The 17974-nt window shown below is 33.5% G+C and overlaps 1 protein-coding gene across 3 annotated transcripts in view; it reads left to right on the top strand.

The window, feature by feature from the left end:
- Positions 1–17974, top strand: part of LOC141521534 (protein FAM169B-like) — a 107767-nt gene that overhangs the window by 6268 nt on the left and 83525 nt on the right. The window contains exon 2 of one of the 3 annotated variants that reach the window (XM_074234179.1): positions 6611–6706. The exons of the other annotated variants lie outside the window; for them this stretch is intronic. The gene's annotated coding sequence lies outside the window, so the exon portion shown is untranslated. The remainder of the gene's footprint in view (positions 1–6610; positions 6707–17974) is intronic. 3 annotated transcript variants of the gene reach the window in all.

Genomic DNA, 17974 nt, shown 5'->3' with positions numbered 1-17974 from the left:
GACCAGATAATGGATCTAGACAACTGGAAATGATCCTGGACGCAGTGGGAGACCTTGGTCTTTTTAAGCTAGAGGCAATGCCCATTCAGTGAAAAGGTTGGGTAAGAAAGAAATGAGGCAGAGGCCTCTTTAACCTAGTCCAAAAAAAAAAAATCAATCTTGAAGGGGAAGACCCTCAGGGTTTCTGGCCAAAATAGAAACAATCCTTATTTACTCATCATTCACTCATCCAAACAATGACCAAGCTGGGTTTGGCCTGGGACATTTGTTGTCTGGGGTTTTGTTACCTGGCCCAAAGTAGGGTATTTAATGAAAGCTAGTTGATTGAATGATTGTCTGGGACTTTGGAGAGAATTTAGAATTATTCAACAGTTAATTGCATATGTTTTGTCTGTCAAGAACTATGACCTTTGAATAGTAAAGGTTAGGAAACCCTAATAGGGATTTGAGACCCAAACTGAGAAGGGAAATAGAGCCCCTTGCTTCTCTTGATGAATTTATGTCATCAAAACTTGATGAACTATATCTGAGGGGAGTGACAGGAAAAAAAACCTGATAGTTGTGATTGCTCAGAATGGCACAGTGGAAGGAATATTGGATTAAGAGTTGGGGGATCTGTTTTAAATCCCAGCTCTATGGGCTTTATTTAGCTACTCATCTTAAATACCAAAGAGAGGGATTAAGGCTTGTAAGGCCCCTTCCAGTTTTAAATCCATGATTCTCTAATCTTTGAAAGATTATGGAGAGTGAGTGAGGTGCTACAAAATGGGAGAGAAGTGAATTAAATTTCTTAGAAGAAAAGAGAGTCCCTAAGCTAATGAACTTGACTTTTGAGTCCTAGAAAATTTTATTTAATAAGCTCAATTTAAGTATAAAATTAAGTGAGGTAAATTTCAAGGTTGCATATATACATTTTAACAGGAGTCTCGTTTCCTCAGTCAATATCTTGATAGTAAGAGGAATTTTTGACACTTTTCACAGAGAAAGTGAAGGAGTATCCCAAAGGCAAACTTTGGGTGACAATGCAGAATTGAAACTACTGACTTGTGGGCTCAGTTTAACATCACCCTTAAGATATAAACCTTACAAATAATAGTATTAACTCCTCATTGTAGTAGAAAACCAGATAATACAGATGTATATATATATTTTCTAACTGCTGCCATACTATAAACTGCTCTATCACATCTCCTGTTGAACTGTTTTCTTCATATAATTTATATGACAACTAAATAACCCTTCTTGCTGTCCCTTGAACTTGAAATTCCATCTTATGTCTCCTTATCTTTGTACAAACTGTGCTTCTTGATGGAACACTTTCTCTGCTTCTTAGACGCCCTTCTTTCCCTCAAGGTCTGGTTCATGTGGGCACCAATTTTCCTAATCTCCCTAGTTGTGAGTGTCCTCCTCTCTTCTCAGATAATCTTGTGTTTACTTATCTGTGTAGATATTGTATTCCTGTCAGTTCATGGGCAAGGATTATTTATTGTTGTTTTTATATTCCTAGCACAAAGCTAAGGAGTATTGTAGATACTTTAAAAAAATTCTTTTAAATAGAACATGCATGTCTTCATCAACTTCTTGTCATGCCAGACTGTCTTCCCCTTTTTTTCAAAATAGAAATATTAGACTAGGAGATCAGGAAATGTGTAATTGTTATTCTACAAGATTTTAGCAAAGCCACTGATTGACATAGTACATTCTGTTCTACAGGAGAGAAAATAGATGGATATAAGCTAAACAATAGTTAATTAGGTGGAGTTAGATCTGGTTTAATGACAACCTCAAAGAATAGTCATTTACTATTCAATTTAAATTTAGAAGAAGGCCATTAGCAAAGTTGCTACTAGAATCTCTTCTTGATTTGGTGCTTTGTAAAATTATGAGTGACTTGGATAAGAAATACAGATGAAATGCTTTTCACTTTTGCAGATGATGGAAAAGACAGTTAAAAAAAGACAGTAGTACCCTAGAGGGTTTTGACAGCTTAGAATGCTGGGCAGAATGTATAATAAGATGAAGTTCAACAGGGATAAATGGAAAGTCTTACCTTTGGGTAAAAAAAAAATTTTTAAATCAACTGAACATTTACAGGATAGTAGGGAAGAAACAATTTTTTTTTATAAAATACTTGAGAATTTGAGTGGATTTTAAACAATATAAGTCAAAAGGATACTATGACAACCAATAAAGTTAAATGAATCTTTCATCAAGAGACTCATGGTGTGCCAGTCTAGGGAGGTGTTGTGTACCCTGCCATGGTCACATGTAGATTTTTGTGTTCTGATCTGAATACTTCATTTTAGGAAGGACATAAATAAACTGAAGATACTTCAAAGGAAAGTTAAAGGATGGTGAAGGACCTCTAGATTGATAGTTAACAAAGTTGTTGTTTGTCCTTTGTTCTAGAAAACCATGGTATCAGGGAGGTGATGTCACCACAGGCACATGAATTGAATTTGAGTGAGGGGCTGCTGTGCTTAGTCACCAGCCTCACTTTCTCCTTCAGAGCATCTGAGTCCAGCAGCCAGATATAAATCAGGACTGGAGGTGGTCCTGATTGGGAAGAACTCAGGGTTAAGTGACTTGTCCAAGGTCACACAGCTAGCTAGTAAGTATTTAATGTCTGAGGCTGAATTTGAACTCAATCCTCCTAATTTCAGGGCTGGTGCTATATCCACTACTCCACTTAGCTGCCCCAGTTGACAGAGTAGGGATCAAGGTCCCTTGGATTCATGATTCTCATGAAGATGGGTCTCATCCTACCTCTTCACCTGAGAGCTAATTGTAGGGCTTGTCCCCAACACAGTCACAGTAACTCGTTTACCCATCATCATTTTACCCATCCTTACCCATCACCCATTTTGACTCCTTTTGCTGCGGATCTCCCATGGCTGCTCCAAGGTTGTTACTTTTTCGTTTCTTAGGAGTGAGGCTGGTACCTTAGTACAATATCCCTCTCACTCAAATCCAATGCAAGTGCTTGTCATGGCTTCACATCCCTGACGTTGTGTCTTCATTGAGATCGAAGGACAAACATTTAAAAAAAAGGAGTATTATAATATAAAAATGATAGGCACCTACTTGCAACCCTTAGTGCACCCATATCTACCATACACCCCAAGTGTCTGTGGCAAACATTCCTTAGTGGTGAGTTCAGCGCTTTAGGGCAGTGGTCGGTGAATAAGAAACAATTCCCACCCCCTTCTAATGTTCTATAGGACCTTATGAATTGTAGGGGATCTGACTTATAGATCTACTTTCTTCTGGATTTCCATCTATCTATGTATCTATGTATGTATCTATCTATTTATTTATATTAGTTTTTATGAGGCAATGGGGTTAAGTGGCTTGCCCAAGGCCACACAACTAGGTAGTTATTTAGTGTCTGAGGTCGGATTTGAACTCAGGTACTCCTGATTCCAGGGCTGGTGCTCTATCCACTGCATCAATTAGCCGTCCCTGGATTTCCTTTTTTTTTGTTTTTTTTAAATTCAATGGTACCACCATTCTTGTAATCCTCCAGATTGACAACCTTGCTATTGTCTTCCCTTTACTGGCCTTCACCATACATTTCCCAACAGTTTGTAAATGTAAATGTCGTCCCCTTCTTTTTACTCAAAGCCTTCACTTGAATTTAGGCCCTTATTACCTCTCACATAGACTATTGCAATAGCCCTGTGATTAGTCCCCTTGCCTCAAGTCTCCCTTGTCAAATATACCTTTCCCTCAAATGTGACAAAGTATTTTTCTTAAAGAGTACAGACTAAGTCATTGCTTTATTCAGACTTTAAATCATTTGATTTTTAGACTAACCTTTTAAAAATTTTTACTTATTTATTTTTTTGCATGAGTGGATAATGTATATCATTAAAGTGCAATGCAAAGAGCACTGACCCTTCCTTTTGAATCTGGAATCATGGGACCTATGTTCAGATGTCACCTCTCCTCTATTACGTGTATGGCCTTGGCAGACTAGTCTTTTAAACTTGCTGGGTCTCAGTTTCTTCATCTAAAAACGGGAGTATGGTGGATTGGATTAGATGGCTTTTAAAGTTAAGCTAGACTCACAAGCTAATTGTTAAATTTTCATCTTGGAAGTCATAAAGCTCTAAAATCAGGACTTTGTTGTTTTATTGATTGTCTAGACTTTAGAAAGTGATGGAAAAAAGTTTTAATAATGCAGATTTGATTAAAAGTGTACAATGCATAATTTTTTTCCTGGGAGTCAGTTGTTGAATATTTACCATTAGACCCTTGCTTCCTGCTCTAAATCTAGGCATGACCTGTAATCTTAGTTGTGGAGTGCTTGTATATAATTTATAAATGAGCAAATATGCATATTTTGACAGTGTGTTCTCAAAAATGTTTTGCTGTTAAATGTCAGTGATCTAAAGTATTTCAAACCACTATTCCAGATAATGCCATATGAAGATTGGTTGAAGGAACTGAACGTTTGACTTGGGAAAAATAGCAATATTCCATGCAGAGATTAGACTTTTTTTTCTTCTGAAAACAGGCAAATAGAAATTGAAAAGAGGCAGATTCCACCTCATTAGCAAATAGAACCTTCTAACATTAGAGCTGTTCCATTGTGGAATGCACTGCTTCAGGAGTCAACTGGATTTCCCATGACTAGGGGTATATAAGTAAAGTCTCAATGACTATTAATTTGGCTCTATTGTAGAGAAATTGTTGTTCTGAGACCTGTTTTTTTTTTTTTAATGTGGGCTTTGATGTTCTTTCCATTTCCCATAGATTTTGTGAAATGTCTGAGCAAAGGACACTCCCCATCCCAAATTTCTTGGAGGTTTCCTCAATGTGTGTCACAACTTTAATGTAATTTTAAAAATCCTTGTTGGTCCAGACATTGTGTAGAGGCTGACCACAACTTGTGAACTTCATCAGCCTCAAAGCTTCCATGGATTTTTTTTCTCTTTTCAAAGCACTTTACCACCATTCATTAGTTATTACTCATAGGAACTGTCATTTCCCTCTCTTTGCAGATTGAGAAAATAAAACCCATGAATTGAACCAAATTGTTTAGTATTTTGTTGAGACAGTGGGCTCCTTCCTTTCAATTTTTTTATTCAGGGGTCCATGTAACATTTCCTTACTCTTTTTCTGGTCTTCTGTCATTAGAATTTCCTTGTCTGGAAAACATTCTGATCCAGGGAATTTTCCATCTTTCTAGTCTTAGCTATGAGCTTGTGGCAAGAGAATGTCATCAGGGACTTTTCCACACTAATTGATTGCTGTTGATCCCCTCTTAGTAGTTGTTTGAGGTCTATCCAAAGTGGGAGCCAAGGGGAGTGGTAATTGGTTTCTTTGGGTGGCTTTAATTTCACCTCCCAACTTCTCAGGAGATGCCAAGAGGACTCCTTTGACTCTTTCTTTTCTCTCATCTTCCATCTGCTTCTTTACCTTCTTCCCTCATGGAAGGAGGAGGAAGGAGATATTTCAGGTTTTTCCTCCTATAAGACTGAACCATTGCTAGAAAGACTTCCTCTTCAACCCAGAAGAAGAGTGTCACTCTTGGTCTAAAGGGGAGTAAAGTGAAGGGTATCCCTTTTCTTCTCTGCCCAATTCTGGTCAAACCCAGAACTGACTTCTTTGTCATTCCTTGACGCTCTTTAAATTAGGAAAAATGAAGCTCATAAAGGTTTTCCCTCTTTTTCTTGGAATCAGGAATAAGAATATTGCTTTCTTTTTATGATTTGCATGATTTAAAGCTATGATTGAAAGAATTTTTTTCATTTTAAAAGTTTATGGAAAAGAAAATTGTAAAGAAGCATAGACAAATAGCATTATTTTTAATTAAGACTTTGGGGGTGGCTAGGTGGTACAGTGGATAAAAGCACAGACCCTGGAGTCAGGAGTACCTGAGTTCAAATCCAGCCTCAGACACTTAATAATTACCTGGCTGTGTGGCCTTGGGCAAGCCACTTAACCCCATTGGCCTTGCAAAAAAAAAAAGAAAACAAAACTTGGTGAGAATTAAGGAAATGTAAATTATCATTCTTTTTCTTTGTGTGCAGGGGAGCTTTTGTAGCAAATTTCATAAGAACTCAATGAAGACAGATATAAACAATTGTTTTTATGTTTTGGGCAAAATTGAGAAACTGAGGCAAGATGAAAAGGGACTTGCCTGGAAGATGACAGAATGAGTCAGAGCCTACTCTTCTGAACTTATGGTCTTAGACTTTGGTTCAGTCCACTCAGTTCTATTTCATTTAATGGAAAAATAATGGCAATTTTGTCTTCTGGAAAAGTGTAGTTGGCTGAATATTGTTTAAGGATTTTCCTGTATTTATTTCAACATTTTCTTTAGCTTTGATGGTCACTGATGGCCAGAATGACACACAGCAGTTGAGCATTAATCATTCCCACATGTGGTATAATGTAATGGATTGGGTTTTTAAAATAACTGAGCCATTACCCCTGCTTTGATAGTACATTTCCAGAAAAGGTTAGAGGGAATTGTTTATATATGATGGAAATAAGGCTTTGATGAATGTAAATGTACCCATTTTTTCAGATGAGAGCTGATAGCAATCCCTCACTTGTTTTTTTTTTTTCTTGACAAATTGAGTTAAAATACTTCTTTCAGCACAACCATCAGCGTTAGTTCCTTCAGTTGTTCTTCTGTGAACTTAGAGAAATCTAAAGCTGGAAGGGAGTGGTCCAAGTCTTTCCTTTAAGACAGGTGAGTAGCTAAAGCACCTAGAATATTTTTTTCATTTTCTCTTCCTGAAGATAACTGGAAGGAATGCTTAAAATTCTATCCCGTGAAACTTTCTGTTTCCTTTAATCCCTCCAATGATAACTCCTTGTTTGTTTTGTTAAAAATCTCTTCTGTTTTGGCTTAAACTCATTTCCTTCTCAGTCTTCTGTGAACATGGGCAATTTTTTTCTTTGTTTTTCTTGGTCCTTTGTTGACTTACAAAACTCAGGCATTTGAGATAAAGATATGAACTTTACTGCAAGAGGGTCACTTTCAAGATGTTTGTTAAAGAAGCCAGGTGGTGTTCTGTTCTAGACAGCTTACACTGTGAGGCATATTGAGTTTTGTAAAACAGTCAGGAAATAAGTACCGATCCAAGAAAGTCCTAAAAGAAATGAGAATGGTTTTCAGGAGAATTGTCACTTTTTTGGTGGGAATCTTTTTGTTTTAGGAATGGTGATGGAAGAATAATTATTGAATCTATCCAAATCAGACAGAAACTGCCCAAGTTTCTCTAAATCTGTGTATGAAAAGCAGGGGTTATAATAGTCCTACCCCATCATTGGGGAAAATGTCATATTTGTGATCAAATAGAAGTTTTAGAGCCAAATGATATTTTTAGCCTTTCTCAGGTTACTTTTAAGCTTATTCATTCACATTTGAACTATTTCCCAAACATATTACTTTATTCCCCCACCCCCACCCCGGGAAATAACTGTTTTTAGCTGTATTTTGGTTTCCTGGTGTATTGTTGTTGTTGTTGTTGGTGGTGGTGGTGGTTGTGGGTGTGTCTGTGTGTGTGTGTGTGTGTGTAAATTCTTTGACTGTTCTTTGTTTTCATTGAAGTATGTGTTAAGAATCATTGATTGTTTGAAGATCATTCCTTGAGTTTGGGGCGGTGGGTGGGATGGATATATATACTGTTAAAAACTTTGCTTTTTTCTGTAGCTTTCTTAAGATACCTCCCTATCTGTGAAATTGGAGTAATAGGGATTAAAAAAAGTTGGATATTTAACTTTGAAGGTTGGTCTGAGCATGTGCAAAGCAGAAGTTTCACGCTGCCCTCTTGTGGCAACATGACTTCACCGCAACCACTAGTAAATGAAATTTTAACATTTATTATTATGGAGAAAAGCAATTTTTATCTTAATTTTGATAATGAGTTAATGATTATAAAGTGCTTATAACAGTGTCTGGGTCATAGGAAGCACTATATAAATGTTACCTGCTTTATTAGTATTACTAATCTTAGAAAAGTCATCTTAGAGAACAGTTCATTGACTTTTCCATCTTCTATATTTTTAAAATCTTCACCATCAGTTCTAGAACAGATAGGTATTATCTAGTATAGGTGTAGAGAGAAGATTCTATTATTTCTATTAAAGGCTGATAAACTGAGGCAGAGAGGTGGTGATTTAATAGTAATTAACAGTTAGAGGCAAAGCTAGAACTACTTACACTAAATTCTCTCTCTTTGCAGCATCCTTGTTATCTTACGGTCTTTCCCTTTTTATTTTGTTACTTATTTTTTGTCTTTATATTTCTTCTAGATTTCAGATGGGTTCATGTTGGTTAGAATAAATGAATGAGGATTATTAGCTAATAGAGAATTCACAGGAGGTTCTTAACTACAGTTTTATCATGAAGAAAGCTCTTAAGAAACAGGCATCATAATATATGGTAGTATTTCTTTTCAGTAAGTCAGAGGGGAGATTATGTGCCCAAAAAATAATTAGGAATATCTCTTTCTAGAGTGGATGTTTCTAGAGTTGTCTTTTTTAAGTCAGTTTGATTTAGGTCATAATCTTTGAGAGTAGAGGTTGTGATTTTACGATTGAGAAAGAATTATAGCTTGTTGAATTTATTATAGCATCTATAGTGATTATTTTGTTTTCTGGATTTAGCATTCATCATTAACAGCAAATTAATTCTATTTATTGTTATTGAAATATTTATTGTATTGAAATAAAACAACTGAAGAAATAGCTTTAAGGTCAATCCTCCACTCCCAATAGTAATTATTACTTAGAATCTTTTTTTTTTGTAATTGTTACATTGTTCTTAAGTCATTAAGTTAATTAATTACTAAGAGAAGGTCCTTTAAGCCAAAGTATTTACTTCCCTTCACAAGGTAAGAAAATTTTTACTAGAAAAGTGTTGACTTCACTATTCCTGAGAAGGCAGGGAGGAAGTTGTGAGCTAGCAAGTCTGAACAGGACAGGTCAGCTTTGGCTTTGTCCTTAGTGCTAACTTGGGAGGTGATATATTCTATTTCCAGTCCCTAGTGAGTAGGGAAACTGAACTTAGTTACCAGGTTGTCATTATTATTTATATTCTATATAGAAGCTTATGAGTGTGCCAGCCCTGGAGTCAGGAAGACCTGAATTCAAATGTAGCCTCAGACACTAGCTTTCTGATCCTGGGCAAGTTCATTTTACCTTTGTTTCCCTCAGTTTTCTCATTTGTAAAATGAGAATAAAAATATCCCCTTCCTTCCAGGGTTATTGTGAGAATCAAATGAGATAATAATGTTTGTAAAGTGCTTAGTCTATATGTAGTAAGTCTTTTATATAGTTTTTATATGTATTTAATATGTAAATGTTAAGTATTTAGTTACAGTGGTCATTATATTATTTGTATACTGCACTGTGAATTTTCACAACATCTAAACTACAACTTATCTAGTTACAGTGGTCATTATATTATTTGTATACTGCACTGTGAATTTTCACAACATCTAAACTATAACTTATCTAGTTATATCTATAGCTAGATCTATCTGCCTAGTTATCTATAACTTTTATTTTTATTGATATATCTTTGGTTTTTATATTATTTTTATTTCTGAATACAGTTCTCCCAACAAACTATCTCTTATAACAGCAAAATTTAAAAGACAGAAAAAATATCAGTTCAATAAAACTAATGTATGAGTTAGACAGTATTTGCAAAGTTTTACATCTTGAAGTCTTCTCACCTTTCCAGTGAATATAAGGTAGAACATTTTCTTAACCTCTTCTTCAAAGACAAACCCATTCATTATTTTTAGAGATTAAGGGTTTACATTTTGTTGTCATTGTGCAAAATTATTGTTTTTCTTGATTCCACGTATTTCACCCACTATTAGTTCATTCAAGTATTCCAATTCATAGTCATAATGTTCCATAATGTGTTATGTTAAAAGCTTTATCCATGTGTTTTATTTTTTGCATTATAATCACTTATGGTTAATCCTATATTGAGAAGTTTCCTTATGACAAAGTAAAACAGTTTAGTAAAACTAGTAATAGAGCAACTTTATTTGAAAGTTCATGCACTAGTTCACAAATATAGTAACCTCCATCATTATTTTAAAAAAATAACAGAAATGTATTGTTTCTCTCCCTCCCACCCCTCACCCTATTGGAAAAAAAAAAGAAATTTCTTGAAACAAATATACAGTTTAGTAAAACAAATTCCCTCAATGGCTATATCTCCATGTACCCTAGATACAACACTGTTATGTAATGGATAGCTTATCATTACCTGAAATCATGAATGGTTATTGTATTGATCAGAGTTCTTAAAACTTTCAAAGTTTGTTTTTACAATGTTGTTACTGTATAAATTACTTTCCTGTTCTCATTTCATTCTTCTTAAATTTATGGAACCCTCAAAATTGTACAGTTTTGTAATATTGATGTTATAATATAAATTACACTTCTCATTCTTGTTTCCTTTACTTTTAATCTGTCCATATAAATCTGTCACATTGATATTCTACAACTAATTCAGCAGTCTTTAATTGATGTGCATCCCCTTTGTTTTCAGTTTTGTTGCCACCATAAAAGGAGCTGCTATAAATATTTTTGTAAATAAAAACTTCTCTTTTCCTGTCTTTGATAACTTTTGGATTAGGCTTAGTCGAGTCGAGTTATTGTTGGGTCAAAGGGGATATACAAAGTTTAGTAACGTTTTTTGTATAATTCCAAAATGATTTCCAGATCCCCCAGCAATGCATTGATGGGTCTGTTTTCTCACAGTCTCTTCAATATTTATCATTTTTTTGGTCATTTTTGCCACTCTGATAGAGATGAGGTCAAATCTCAGAATTGCTTTAATTTGTATTTCTCTTATTAGTAGTGATTTGGAACAATCCTTTATTTCTTAGGTAGCCTTTGAGAACTGAATTTCTATATGATTAGACTATTTATCAGTTGGGGAATGGCTCTTCTGATAAATTGAATAAGTTCATGACATAGCTTAGAATTATGACTTTTATCATAGAAACTTGCTATAGAGATTTTTTTCCCAGTTGTTTCCCTTTTAATCTTAGGTTTATTAAATGTTTGTGCAAAAACATTTACATTTTATCTAATCAAAATTATCCATTTTTTCCCCTCTGTGATCCTATCTTTTGTTTGATCATGAACTTTTCTCTTATCCATAGATCCAGTAAGTAATTTTTTTTTCATGTTTTTCTTGTTTGTTTATATCATGGGCCCATTTGGAATTTATCTTTGTATAAGATTTGAAGTATTGAACAAAATCTAATTTCTTTCATACTAATATCCAATCTTCCCTGCAATTTTTTGTGAATTTGTGAATTCCTATTTTAGTAACTAAGATCTTTGTGTTTTGTTGAATACCAGAATAGTATATATTGTTTTTCTGTATTGTGCACCTAATCAATTCCACTGATGGGTCCATCTATTTTTAACCAATACCAATTGTTTTTAATAAATACTGCATTGTAATATAGTTTGAGATCTTGAACTGCAAGGACACCTTAATTTTAATTTCTTTTAATAAACTTTTTTGATATTCCTGACCCTTTTTTTTTAGGGTTTTTTTTTTTTTTTTTTGCAAGGCAAATGGGGTTAAGTGGCTTGTCCAAGGCACTAAGTGTCTGAGACTGGATTTGAACCCAGGTACTCCTGACTCCAGGGCCGGTGCTTTATCCACTGCGCCACCTAGCTGCTCCACCTGACCCTTTTTTTGAGAATTTTCTTTTTTTTCTAGTTCTGGAAAGGAATCTTTTGGCAGCTTGATTGGTTTAGGACTGAATAATTAAATTAATTAGGTAATTTGTCATATTTTACTATATTGGTTTGTCCTACCTATGAGCAATTAAAAATTTTCCAATTGTTTAGGTCTGTTTTTTATTATATAAAAATTATTTGCAATATTTATAAAGTTCTTAGATGTATTTTGGAAGGTAGATTCCCAAGTATTTTATGCATTATTTAATAATGTTAAATGGAATTTTTCTAACTCTTCCAACAGAGTTTATTGGTATTATATAGAAGTGATGATTACTTGTGTGGATTTATTTTATATCTTACAAATTTGCCAAAGTTACTAATTGTTTCAATTAAATTTTAGTTGATTCTTTAGTTATTAGGAATATTATTGTAATATCTGCAAAAAAGGTATTTTTGTTTCTTTTTTACTTATGTCTATTCCCGTTATCTTTTTTTTTATTTTAGTGTTTCTAGTTAATTTCTAATACTGTGTCAAGTAGAAGTGGTGACAATAAATGTTCTTGTGTTATTTGTAAATTCATTGGAGCATGTAGTTCTTTGTTTTATATACTATACATAAATACATACCATACACAGATACATCCATAAGGTTATGGGATATATACACAGTTATATATACTCATTCTATTAATCATTTTAAAGAAAGGTCCATTTATTCCTAAATTTTCTAGTAATTTATATTTGTGTCATAGAAAGAATTTGATAGGATCTCTTCTTTTGCATTTAAAAAAATTATCCATATTGACATTTATTTTCCTTTGAATTTTGATAAAATTTTAAGGGGCTATTTGTTCCTGGATTCTTTTTCTTTGAAAATTTATATCTTGTTTAATTTTTTCCTCTGAAATTAAGTTGTTTTTTTAAATAATCTGTTTCTTCTGTTATTAGATATTTTTTATTTTCACTGTTTCATTTATGTAAATATTCACCAGTTAATTTAAGATGTTAGTTTTGTTATAATATAATTGAGGAAAATATTTTATTTCTTTTTCATTCATTGTGAACTTTTTAATTTTTGATCCCAGTAATTTGCTTTTCTCTTTAACCTTTTTATATAAATTTATCTAATGGTTTATTTATTGTGTTTTTCAAAAACTCTTAGTTTTATTTGTGAATTCAATTTTTTGGCTTTGAAATTTGTTAATTTATTCTTTTTTCAGGATTTATATTTTAATATTCAATTTTTAATCTACATTTCTCTTATTAGTAGTGATTTGGATTTTAGTATTTTTTGTTAAATTCCCAATGCAATTTATCAACATGTTCTTTTTCTTTTTGGTTGATCAAAGTATTCAGAGATAAAAATTTCCCCCCATGGACTGCTTTGTATTACCAAAATTCTGGAATGTGGTCTTGTTATTTTTCATGAAATTCTCTGTCATTTCTGTTATTTGTTTTTTGAAATTATTTAAACAATTTTTTAATAATTCTTTAAAATTAAGTATTGTTTAGTCTCTGGTTGATTTTTAACATTTTTTCAATGACTTGTTAATACAATTTTTGTCATGTTATTTATCTGTAAAGATATGTATACTATTTCTGCTTTTCTGCATTTGTTTATAAGATTTTTATGATTTCATGATCAGTTTTTATAAAGGTGCTATACATAGTTGAGAAATATGTATACTTCCTTCTATTTCCATTCAATAATATCAGAGGTCTATGCCTAGCTAATTTTTCTAAAATTCTATTTAGGTTCTAAATTTCTTCCTCATTAATGTTTTGGTTAGATTTATCTAAGACTGACAGGAGTAAAATGAGTTCCTTAATTATTAGAATTTTGTTGTTTGTTACTCTATAATTCATTTGGTTTTTTCCTTCAATTTTTTAGAAGCTATGTCAATCTTTGCATATATGTTAGAGTATTGATGTCAGTTCATTGTATTGCCTCTCAGCAAAATGTACTTTCCCTTTTTATTTCTTCCATCTATTTTTGCTGTTATCTTCTTTAAAATCATAATTACTCCTCCCTACATTTTTTGTGTTCAGCTGAAGTATAATAGGTTTTGTTCCTTAACTTTTTTCACTATATTATACTTTTCTATATTTGCTTCAAGCTATTATCATTTTTCTTTTTTTCTTTTTAATTTTCTCTTTGATATTACTTAACTTTTTAACCTAACTTAACCTAACTTAAGGTTTGTTTTTCTGATGATTCTGAATCCACCCCCTTCTTATATTCTCTTTTCCTTTCTTCCTGTTCCTATCTGTGTCTCTGTTGAGTTAAATAAAATTTTAACATTAAACTCGTGTGTGTGTGTGTGTGTGTGTGTGTGTGTGTGTGTGTATGTGTGTATTACAGTTTGTTTAACCATCCTCCAATGAATAGGATGTCCACATGTAAAAAAAAAGGATAAAAACATTTTCTAATGATGATTTTTTAAAAAAGTCATCTGGTATTTTGAACTGTCTGTTATAAGAATAATTGAATTTATTTATTTTTGTTTGTCTAAGTATGAGCACTACTATGGGACCCATAGTAGGGAATAAATTTAAGATTGGTAGTCCAACCTTATTTTTTTCCCTGGTTGAGTTACTGATTCAGAGAAGTAGGCAGATTAACTTCTTCCCTTATCAGATATCTTTATCAAGTTTTGCTAATTTACTTAGAGGAGATAAAGGTTACTCAGAGAAATCCTTTGAGCCAAATTATAAGTTAATTTTCCCATTCTTAGCCTTACTGGATTTTGGTTTATTTTCTTCCTCTACACTTTATAGCACTTTATACCCATTTTATGCATACTTTGCTTTGTGCTACATTTTAATCTAATTTTTCCAGATTTCACCTAACAGATTTTTTATCACAAATTTTTATCACTCTGTACCCTTCGTACATACTTATCCCATATTTTATTATATTTATTTCTATAATTTCTATTATAGTTATTTGTATAATGCCATCTCCACTGCTTGTAAGTAGGAAAAACTCTGATTTAGCTTTGTATCTTCCAATGTAGAGAAGATGGTCAATAGCAATTGACTCCAAGAAAGCTAGCCTGCTTGTTCTCTAGAACTCCACCTCCTCTCTTCTTGCCTCCATACCTTTCCATAGGTTGCCCTCTTACATTACAATGCAGTGTCCTCTAACCTCCAACCTCTTTGCAAAACCTTGCTCATGTTCCATATACTTTGGAAATCCTTTCTTGCTCCTCATGGTTGTTAGTCCACTCTCCTTTCTTCTCAAATAATCTTGTATGCCTTCTCTGTTTATACTGAGTACCTGACCTCCTCCTATTATAGAAGCAAGTTACTGTTTTTCATTTTGTATTTATATCCTGAGGGCCTCACATATAGGTAGGTGCTTAATGAATATTTATTATTTTTGATCGGATTATTGAAGAAGCCTGGATTGGATAGAACTTTTTGAATAGAGTTTATTTACCCAAGTATTGAGATACATCCAGCCCTTCTTTTAGGGTGGAGTGCTTATTTCTTTTAATTCTCATTCAAGTTTTTCAAGTTTTTCTCCTAGGAAGAATATCATTTAGATGCTTTTTCAAGAGACTGACTAGCCTCTATATATTCCAAATGCATTTGAACCTCCAGTATTTACCCCAATAACTCTCAAAAGAGAAAGTTTTATTATTCCTAGATTCATTGATTTTAAGAACTCCCAATGGCTAAATTTAATGTCCCTTGCATGAAAAAAATTTATCCTCAAAATTGCCCCATATGAACTTTTGGTTTGATCTAATTCCCTAATTCACAAATATGTTAACTCACAGTTCTTGAGTAATCAAATGCCTAGAAGAAACTCAGGGTCTCTTTAGCCAAAATATGAAATCTCTTGCTGAGTTATGGAGAGTGAAACTGATAATCCCATGTTGTCTTTCTAACCTTTTAAACTACAGCTTAGTGACTGGTATTAGCTGTTTTTCTGACAGCAGATGGCAAACAGCTACACTGATGTAATTCTACTTATAATTCATTCCTGTGAAGTTTAAAAAACTGCTTCATGAAATCGGAGGGGACATCGCTTTGTTTTTGCTGTATTTTAGGGCAAATTAAAACATATTAGCAAGTTTTATTTGTTGTTATATGGCTTACAAAAAATAAAAGATTACTCAAGGGCAGTTTCACCTAAGCATTGTTGGTAGTAATTTTAGATCTGTTTTCTCTTGAACTAAGGCTTATTAGTTAGATGAAATAGATGCTTTTTACAAAACAGGTACCTTCTAAATAGGTTGTGCTTCTATTCTCTTTTCAAAGACAAACATGGTCACCAACTACAAAGATATAGTGGGTACAGGTTGTGCCAAGTCCAAGAATTGAATTTTTAACCTTGTATTTTCCATTGCTTCCCCCCCCCCCCTTGATTTTGGTCAATCTGTTTCACTTTCTTTTTTCAATTTGTATTTGATATCTAATATATAGGTAATATTGCCCACTCCTCTTCCTTTCAAAAACAAAATATTAGCAATTTACACAGTGCTCAAAAGAACTTGGTGATCTCAGCATTGAAAAGTTAATCAAATTCATTTCCCCAATTTTGAGTACTTTTAAATAATATCTTGACAAATTGTTGTGTTAGCTAACATTCCTAGTCATGGAATTTACTGCACCTGAGGATAGCCATTGCAGATTGAATTGTTAGAAAGACTTTCCCAGAAGAAGAAGAGAAGAAAAAGAGGATGAAAAAGAAGGAAGAAAAGAAAAGGAGGAGGAGGAAGAGAGAAGAGAGGAAAAAAAGTGCTTCCTAAATACTTGAGAGCAATTGACAATACAAAAAACCAACAAGATGATAGACAGTATGCCATTTTTACAGCATCCTGAAAGAGAAATGCTCAGCTATTGGGAAGTCATTGATGGGAGCTATCATAACATTGTGTCTTGTATAGGGTCACAGAATAAAACTCAAATTGATTAAAGGGGCAATTGTGATGCCTATATGTCCAACAGATCTTTAGAATGAAGCTTGATTATCTTTTATTTTCAGAAATTCACTTGCGTTTTTATTTAACTTACTAACAATGATTCCAATTCTAGTTAGCAAAGCATAGCCTTCTCTGCCATCTCTGTATTACATTTTCAAAAAAAGCCACTTAATCAATGCACCTGGACACTTCACTGAATGATAAGTGCCTTAGAAACAGCTAGTGAATGGGTGAGACTGCCACCTGTTCTGGAACCTATTCCATGTTTTGACAATTTACCCATTTGCACAAGCCTTCCTTTCATGACACCATCATCTGTTTCCTTTTCCATTTTGTGTTAAATTATATCACGTCAATACTTTGCTAAAAGTTATTTTTGACACATGCATCATCAATACCATAATACACGATGCATTATATTCATAGGTATCATCTATGATAACAGTATATATGGTATCTTTATGTATATATGCACATATACACACCTTAATACTTTAATGGAATCATGATCCTATTAATGTTGATGTTTCCACTGTTGGTATAGACTGCAACCCATTCATGCCTTCTCATTCTTTATGGTTCTTGTCCATTGTTCTCCCTTAATACTCCTTAGAATATCTCTCCAGTGCACTGGAGGTCTTCTGTTAGATCTTTTCACATTCTGTACCTACCAATGTGGCCCTCAGACTGTTTATCTATTATCCACTGACCCACCTTTGTTTGCAATCGTAATTTTCTTGGAGGATGTAAAAATAACTTCTGTTTGTCTTTTAAAGCTCTTTATTATATGGCCCTTTCCTACCTTTCCTGTCTTTTTATGTCTTACTGCCTTCCATGTACTCTATGATCCAGTGACGCTGGCCTCTTTGCTGTTCCTCGCATAAAACACTCCATTTACCTGATGGAATTTTCACTTGCTGTCCCTTCTGCCTGGAAAATTTTTTTTTCTTTTCTTCATCTCCTGCCTGGTCTCCTTCAGACCCTAGCTAAAACCTTACCTTTGCAAAGAAGCCTTTCTCAAGCCCTTCAAGCTAATACTTTCCCTTGAAGATTATCTCCAATTTATAATTTTTGTACATAGTTTTTTCATGTTGTCTGCATTGTTAGACTGTGAGGTCTTTGAGAATGGAGACTTTTTTCTCCCTTTTATTTATATCCCAACACTTTTCACAGTGTCTGGTATATAATAGATGTTTAATGTATGCTTATTGACTTGATTTGATCTGACCTAACCTCATATACCATATACCACTTATGGTGTCACAGTTCACCTTTGGAAGCTTGCAATAGTCCATGGTGCCCAGCATGTGTTTTTCTGTTGTCCTTTGGATCACCCATGATTTTTATTCTTC

The sequence above is a fragment of the Macrotis lagotis genome, chromosome 4 (assembly GCF_037893015.1).
Source record: "Macrotis lagotis isolate mMagLag1 chromosome 4, bilby.v1.9.chrom.fasta, whole genome shotgun sequence".
NCBI classification, from domain to species: Eukaryota; Metazoa; Chordata; class Mammalia; order Peramelemorphia; family Peramelidae; genus Macrotis; species Macrotis lagotis.
This window is presented reverse-complemented; position numbering and strand designations above follow the sequence as displayed.